Source organism: Thalassophryne amazonica, chromosome 16, assembly GCF_902500255.1.
Source record: "Thalassophryne amazonica chromosome 16, fThaAma1.1, whole genome shotgun sequence".
Classification (NCBI taxonomy): domain Eukaryota; kingdom Metazoa; phylum Chordata; class Actinopteri; order Batrachoidiformes; family Batrachoididae; genus Thalassophryne; species Thalassophryne amazonica.
This window is the reverse complement of record NC_047118.1, coordinates 15,314,538-15,322,486: the sequence shown is the minus strand read 5'-3', so window position 1 is coordinate 15,322,486 and position 7,949 is coordinate 15,314,538.

Sequence of the window (7,949 nt, the reverse complement as noted above, 5' to 3'; positions counted from 1 at the left end):
TTCAGATAATTAAAATATAATGACACAGACATTCCCAGGCTAAATTGTTTTTAGGGATGTCCTGACTCTGTGCTGATGTGGAATTTTACAGACTTTCATTTCAGTTATCATAAACGGCTTGTTCTGAACCACTGAATTGCTCTCAATACAGTGATCCATTAAAAAACCACAGAGTCCCTGCTGCTGCTGTGGAGAAATAACAGCACAGAGTAGTGCATGATAGCAACACTGATTTTAGACTGGATGCCACGTTAAGTCCTTATAAAAACCATCCTGACCTGTACTGTGAAGCTACTGTTCCTAGCAGGGTTGATAAGGTTAATGCAAATCACTCCATACGAGATGAAGAAAAAGCTGTGTTCAGACAATGCAGCAAATCGTTGTATATTTTGCACGTGTTGTCCAGTGGTGGGCACAGCTAACCAAAAACTTAGGTTTGATAACCATTAATCCGACAGTTGAAAAGTTCTTTTATCTTTTTTTCTTTTATCTTTTATGACTCTAAACCGATAAATCTATCCATCCATCCATTTTCTTCTGCTTTATCCGGAGTCGGGTCGCGGGGGCAGCAGCTCAAGCAAAGCCACCCAGACCTCCCGATCCACACAAACCTCCCCCAGCTCCTCCGGGGGAACCCCAAGGCGTTCCCAAGCCAGCCGAGAGACATAGTCCCTCCAGCGTGTCAGGGTCTTCCCCGGGGCCTCCTCCCGATGGGACGTGCCCGAAACACCTCTCCAGCAAGGCGTCCAGGGGGCATCCGGAAAAGATGCCCGAGCCACCTCAACTGGCTCCTTTCGACGTGGAGGAGCAGTGGCTCGACTCCGAGCTCCTTCCGAGTGACCGAGCTCCTCACCCTATCTCTAAGGGAGCGCCCAGCCACCCTGCGGAGGAAACTCATCTCGGCCGCTTGTACTTGCGATCTCGTTCTTTCGGTCATGAGTCAATTCTCATGACCATAGGTGAGGATCGGAACGTAGATCGATCGGTAAATCGAGAGCTTTGCCCCCCTGCTCAGCTCTCTCTTCACCACGACGGCCCGATACAGCGACCGCATCACTGCAGATGCTGCACCGATCCGTCTATCGATCTCACGCTCCATCCATCCCTCACTCGCGAACAAGACCCCGAGATACTTAAACTCCTCCACTTGAGGCAAGGACACTCCACCGACCTGAAGAGGGCAAAGCACCATTTTCCGGTCAAGAACCATGGCCTCAGATTTGGAGGTGCTGATTTTCATCCCGGACGCTTCACACTCGGCTGCAAACCGCCCCAGTGCACGCTGAAGATCCTGATTTGAGGAACCGATAACCGATAAACTGCTAAAAAATGAATCTTTATTACAGATAACCAATAACTTTTAGTATTCGGACATGGCCACATCAGATTACACTGTCAGCTTCTGATAAACCAGTTTCACTTTCACTTTTTGCTGCTGGGTAAATTCAAGGATCACAAACACATAAAAATGCACGAAAAATGAATGAATTAAAAAATAAAATTACAAACACTGTCATCATCTTTCAAAAGCAGTAAAACACAGTATTAGAAGTCACAGTTTGTCTCTGTATTAGATACACCGTCATTTACGAACTAAAAAGCTGATTCTTTTTTCACACGCTTTGAAGTCTGCGGCTTAAACAACAGAAACACGTCCATTAATGCAGAGTAAAAGACATATAAATTCTTACCTGTTAGTTTCAATGGGATTCATCTGAATAAATAATCCACATAAAGCGTCTTTTTTTTTTTTAAATCCAAAACAGTGTCTAACGGTGATGAAAAGTCCCTCTGTAGACACAGTTGTGCTGTGAGAGCTCCTCTCCCCCACCGAGTCTTGGCAATTAAATTATACCGTCAGCCACAAAGAAATAAAATAAAATGATGTTAAAATTAGTCCGTTTTGTTTTTGTGTCGAGCGGACTCACTCACTGTAATGTCCAAAGTGAACCTGAACTACACTACCCACAATACTCCCTGCGTTGACCGGCCAATCACGTTTTGCACTTAATGATGATGTCATCAACAAGTGACAGGCAGCCAGTGTGCTACAAACACACAACAGACGGACTAAAATGTTTGATTTATCAATTATCGGACTGAAAGTTATCGGAACTAAATTTATCAGAATATAACTGGTCCGATGACGGTTTAAAAACTTATCTGAAAAAGCGAATCCGCTAGCAACAACATTAGCTTCGATAATTATCTATTATTGGATTAGCTGAACTGTGCCCACCACAGGTGTTGTCCATTATTGTGCATGTGGTTGACTTTGCCAGCCTTACATTAAAGAATACAATTTGTCACATGGAGGTGCACCACGTCTAAAGTTAATGGAAACAACTACAACCACCACAACAACATTATTTTTTATTATTGAAATCATCCTAAGAATCCCATAGGATTCCTATATTATTCCTAGTATTATTTCAATAGGATTCCTATATTATTCCTAGATTTATTCCTACAGATGTTACAGAGCAAGTAACTGTGAAACTAATCGTCTTCAGTTGTCATTGATCCAAAGGACCATCACACTACTCAACAAGGAAAAAGATGCATCTCAAAAACATCTCTCTGCACTTTTTTGCACAGTGTTTTTTAAGGTCACTTTTTTTACAGGGCTTTTGAATTAAGTTTTTTTTAACTGATTTTTGTTCATCTTTAGGCTGTTTTAAGGCAGGTTTTTATACATTAATTTTAATTTATTTTAACTATGATTTTATTTATGTTGTACCAGTTTTTTTGTTTGTCTTTGTCATTTTTCACTGCTCTACATATTTGTAGCACTTTCGCCCAAAAATAATTTCCCTGCGAGGACAATAATGTATTTGATCCGATTGACTGATGATTGTTGTCACTAGGGATATAATGGGAAACAAGGGAAATGGAATAACTTTTTTATATAGCTACCTTGTAGGAGTTCCCTCATGAATCTTATAAGACCTCCTTCTTATAGAATTACAATAGAAATTCCAATAAGCATTCCAATGAGAAGGATTTCAGACAAGAAATTTAAAGGAATCTCTTATGATTTTTATTCCTTTAGGAACTGTATCATCATATAGATTATATTCAATAGGATTCTTCTAGGATACCTGTAATGTTCTTAAAGGGAATCCCATAGGATTTTGTATATTAGTTATTATTATGTTATTATTTTATTTTCCTCAATGATTTCTAGGATGTTTTGAGTAGGGACAAAACGACGTGATCAGAACACCCTTTGGTATTTTCTGCTCTAACAATGTTTTGATCAACATGGTGATATGAGGAGTTGTTCCTCGGTGGAGGGAAATCACCTGGGTGGTGTCTCAGCAGAATTCAGCTTCCTGATGCTGCTGATAATGGGGGGAGTGTGTGTGTGTGTGTGTGTGTGTGTGTGTGTGTGTGTGTGTGTGTGTGTGTGTGTGTGTGTGTGTGTGTGTGTGTGTGTGTGTGTGTGTGTGTTTGTTGATCTTTCCCAGAAGGCACCAAATTCATCCATCATCAAATCAATCCTTTGCCTGTAACTGCAGCATCCATCCAGGTAATTTGCCCCATGCTCGACCAATGGTTGGTGACAGCGAGGAAATCAAGACTGCCGAGTGAGTTCAAGAGCTGAATCTGTCAACACAGTCCTCTCTGCCTGTATTGCTGAGGGTGCCCAGGAAAGATTGAACAAAACGACAAGGACAAACCTCTTTTCAAAGTTAATTTTTCCTGTGAAAGAGAAGCTCTCCAGAGCACAGAGTTTAGTCAACCTGCACTCTTATTCCTGCCTGCTCTGGAGAAGATCCGGGAGGAAGTGGCAGCTCCATTTGCTGAGCAACAACTGTGTTGCAGTGGTTGAAATGCGCCAGCGCCATTTGAATAGACAGAAATCACTTCCACTGCCAACTACAAATACTGAAAGCTGCACAAATAAGACGGCGGTAACGAAGCGGCAGCACGCATCGACAGGTTCGGAGCAGGTTGCCTTGTTCTCAGCAGGCCTTGTCGATTCATGAATCAACCACTTTAGGATGTCTTCCTCGCTTCCTCTAATATTATGTCCTCTGTGTCTGAATAAAGAAGTCTGCAAGAGATCTTAAGCTCCTGCACAAAAGCTCTGTGAGGAGAAAGTCATCACTGATGTGACAGCTAAGCACTGAAGGCTGCAACCAGCGTCATCTGCAGTGGCATTACCTACGGGAAAATACTCCAACCAGCATGCTGTGACTCCGCTTTCATAAAAGCAGGGGGGAGATGCAAGGGCTGAGAAGGTCAGATGAGCAGTTTAAGATTGTAAGACATGTACCAGTATTTTCAGCGCAAATTCCCACAACTGTGACCATGTTAGTGGAAACAATGCGCCACTGTCTAAAACACCAAGACAGTTACTTAATAAGATGTGTGGGTTTTTTCACGGGAGAGCTGGCCACAGCAGAACCAATGATACACAGAATTGGAGCTTGGAGTTATATGCAGCTCATCTGGAAAAGTCTCTACAAGTCAAGTGGCAAGCTGAGATAAACTCAGATGGCACATCTGTGAGCATGTGAACCAGCATGAGGGTTGATGTCTCCTTGGGTATTGTCAAAGTGTGCTTACTGCAGCATAAACTGCATTCAGGTCCTGCTAATGGCTGTAGATGAAAAGGAATGAGCCGTAGATTAGATGTTTTGCCCCAAGGCCTGATCGATGCTTTTTATATAAAGATCACATAGAAATAGCTTTCTTTTCTTTTGCAACAAAAATATTGGATTTGTATTAGTGTTATATGTATTTCCCCATACCTCAATACAATAGGTCATATATGGAATGAGTAATGAATAATATAAAATAGTTAATGAGCATTGGGAAATGAAATCTTGTGCTTTATGCAAAACTGCAATGGCTTGACATTTTAGATTTAACAAAATTAATATATGTTTTCCACCTCAATTTATCATCAATTACAACACCAAGAAATTTTGTATCAGTTACGATTTCAATTTCAATATCATTTAATGATAAATTTCTGCAGAAATTCCTGGACTTGTTTCCAAATATGATACACGTTGTCTTACCAAAGTGGAGTGATAATTTGTTTGAATCAAAACATTGTTTAAACTTCTGTAGCTCCTTCTCCATCATGTTCAAGGTCTGTCCCAAATGATCCCCACTACAAAACACTGTCGTATCATCAGCAAACAAAATACAGACTGACAGACTTGGAAATTAAACATAAGTCATTAATATATAGAAGAAACAACAATGGCCCCAGAACTGACCCTTGGGGCACCCCACAAGTAATTTCCATGAGTTCAGAGTTTGTCCCACCAATATGTGCACACTGATACCCGATGTATAAATAGCTAGTTATCCAGTCATGTGCCAATCTCCTGATACCATACCTCTGTATTTTGTCCAGTAGCACAGTATGGTCTATAGAATGGCACGAAGTGATGCCTGATTATCTGCTTAACTGGATGAGTGGATGAGGATAATGGACCACTGCTACCTGAGCAACAATTAAAAAGAGGAAATTAATGCATCGTATAAGAAAAGAGAGATAAGTCAAATTAAAGTGACTGTAATGTTCAAAGACATTTTAATCTACCTTTTGCGGTTAAATATGGGTTGGGTTTTATATGCAGAATCCAAATAACCCTTTAAGCCACACGTGCCATCTAGTGCAAAGTATCTCACATTGTTATTCATGTATCCATTCATTTATACCCACCTATCCAAGTGGTAACTGGGCTAGAGATGGGGTGAGAGGAAGCTGGAGCTATGCAAACATGGGGAGAACATGCAAACTCCATACAGAATGCACCACACGCTAACCATTAAGCCACCATGCTGGCGGCTCACAGAGTAATGCTAAAGTTATTTGCAGTTCACACCCAGAGTTGTGGTTTTCACACCCAACGCACACGTCATGTAAATCACAAGTGGGATTGCACTCATCTTTGGCCTTTCTGGGCAGCATGGTGGATTAGTGGTTTGCACTGTTACCTCACAGCAAGAAGGTCATGGGATCAATTCCCACTTGTGGCCTTTCTGTGTGGAGTTTGCATGTTCTCTCTTTGTTTGTGTGGGTTTCCTCTGGGTGCTCCGGTTTCCTCCCAGATTTAAAGACATGCAGGTTAGTTGAATTGGAAACTTTATAGTTGTCCAGGTCTCCCTTGCAAAAGAGATCTTGATCTCAATGGGACTAACCAGGTTAAATAAACGGTAAATTAGATTCAATTAAAGCTAACAAAAATGAGACGCCAGGACAGACGCAGTGCTGGTGCATTGTTATCATGTGGAAGGAAAAGGGTGATTTCTATACAGGCAGTGACAAACCTAGTCGGAAGCCAAAGACAGACAGCACATGTACGTCTCCGTGATGTTGGCATGATGTATCAACGTCTGTGTAAGGTCTTTTGCTAATTGGTAATATGTCACTAAGATATCTGTATTTAGTCAAGGACAACCATTAGACAATGTTTAAGGACTTCACAAAAATGCCAGTTATGTGCGAAATGCTGTAATCGTGACCTTTATATTTAGGTTAGCTCCTATTAGTAATCATTCATATTTGAAATATTTTCAGCAACCATTGTGTGTGGAAAAGCTTTATAATATCTTCCTTTTAAGGACTGTTAAAATATCTTCCTTTTAAGGACTGTTGGACTTTCACACCTCTCAACTGCCCGATGTGGCAAATTAATTTTCAACTGCATTTTAACAAAAATCTGGTTAAAAATCAACATATTTCAGTGATGTTTCTGTGGTAGCAGAAGTGTTTTTCTGTTCAGCTGTTTTAGGATAAATGAAACCCAATTCTCTAAATCCATGCATGTTCCCACCTCATCTCTGAGCGGTGTCGGAGTGAACAGACACACCCAGCTCCGCATTCAGCACAGAGCGCCATAGACATTATCAGAAGTTGCCTGATTATTGGCCAGTTCTGCCTAGAGTTAAATGCTGACGCATAACTTTTTTTTAAACAGATGGCCAGTCAGCGACTATTGTTGGTGGGCAGAGCGTGCTGATTTTTTTCTTTTGAGTGTTTACCAAGTCCAGTCTCTTGTTGTCTCTCTCTGTGAGTGAGTTCAGATGCACTCGATGTCAAATTTCAGTGCAGAGCTGAAAAAAGTCTGAAAAGCAGAGCCGTGATTAAAACAATAAATCCTCTAGTGTCCTTGAATACTGTTGCATCCAGGAATTAACGGTTTATTTCACAGGTTAAAGGCTCCAATCTGCGTTGGAGGCATGGCTTTCGGAAGGAAGTGGAAGGGGTATATAAGTTTGACATTATTTATTACCTATGAATAACAGGAAACATAACCAAAAAATGACAAAATCTGACATTTGGATCATAGTTAACCTAAACTGCCATAAACGGTGGCTCTTACAGATTACAGATTACAAAACATTACAAATCTTGAATTGCTTTAATTTGTTCTGCTTCAGACCGATGATGTCGGTGGTGGTGGTGGGGGGCTATTTGGCCCCCCCAACTGTCTTAGTAAATATCCACTTTTGAAGACATTTGCAGATGCTACAACATCAACTACTATGAATAATAATAATAATAATAATAATAATAATAATAATAATAATAATAATAATAATAATAATAATAATAAATACAATTTTAACAGCTGAAACACTCGATCAGTATTACACCGAGTGTCCTGCAATTCTGTGCCAAGTGAAAGTGATGAACAGTATAGGCTGACTTAACTTTGGAAATAAATATATAAAACTGAAAGGAGTAGCTTTCATTAGCACCCGTACAAGCTGTAGCTGTCAAAAGTCTTATCTTTAAGACTGAAGTCTGCGCCTCTGTCCTCCTGCCCTGTGCTGGCTCAGGCGGAGCCAGTTCCAGACTGCTGCCTCAACATCTGCCTCAATGGCATTCTCCAGGCAGCATTTTTCAGTACAGAGGCTGAAGAGAAGACATAAAGACAGAGACACAACATCAAAATCTAATATTTGTCTGGATCGCT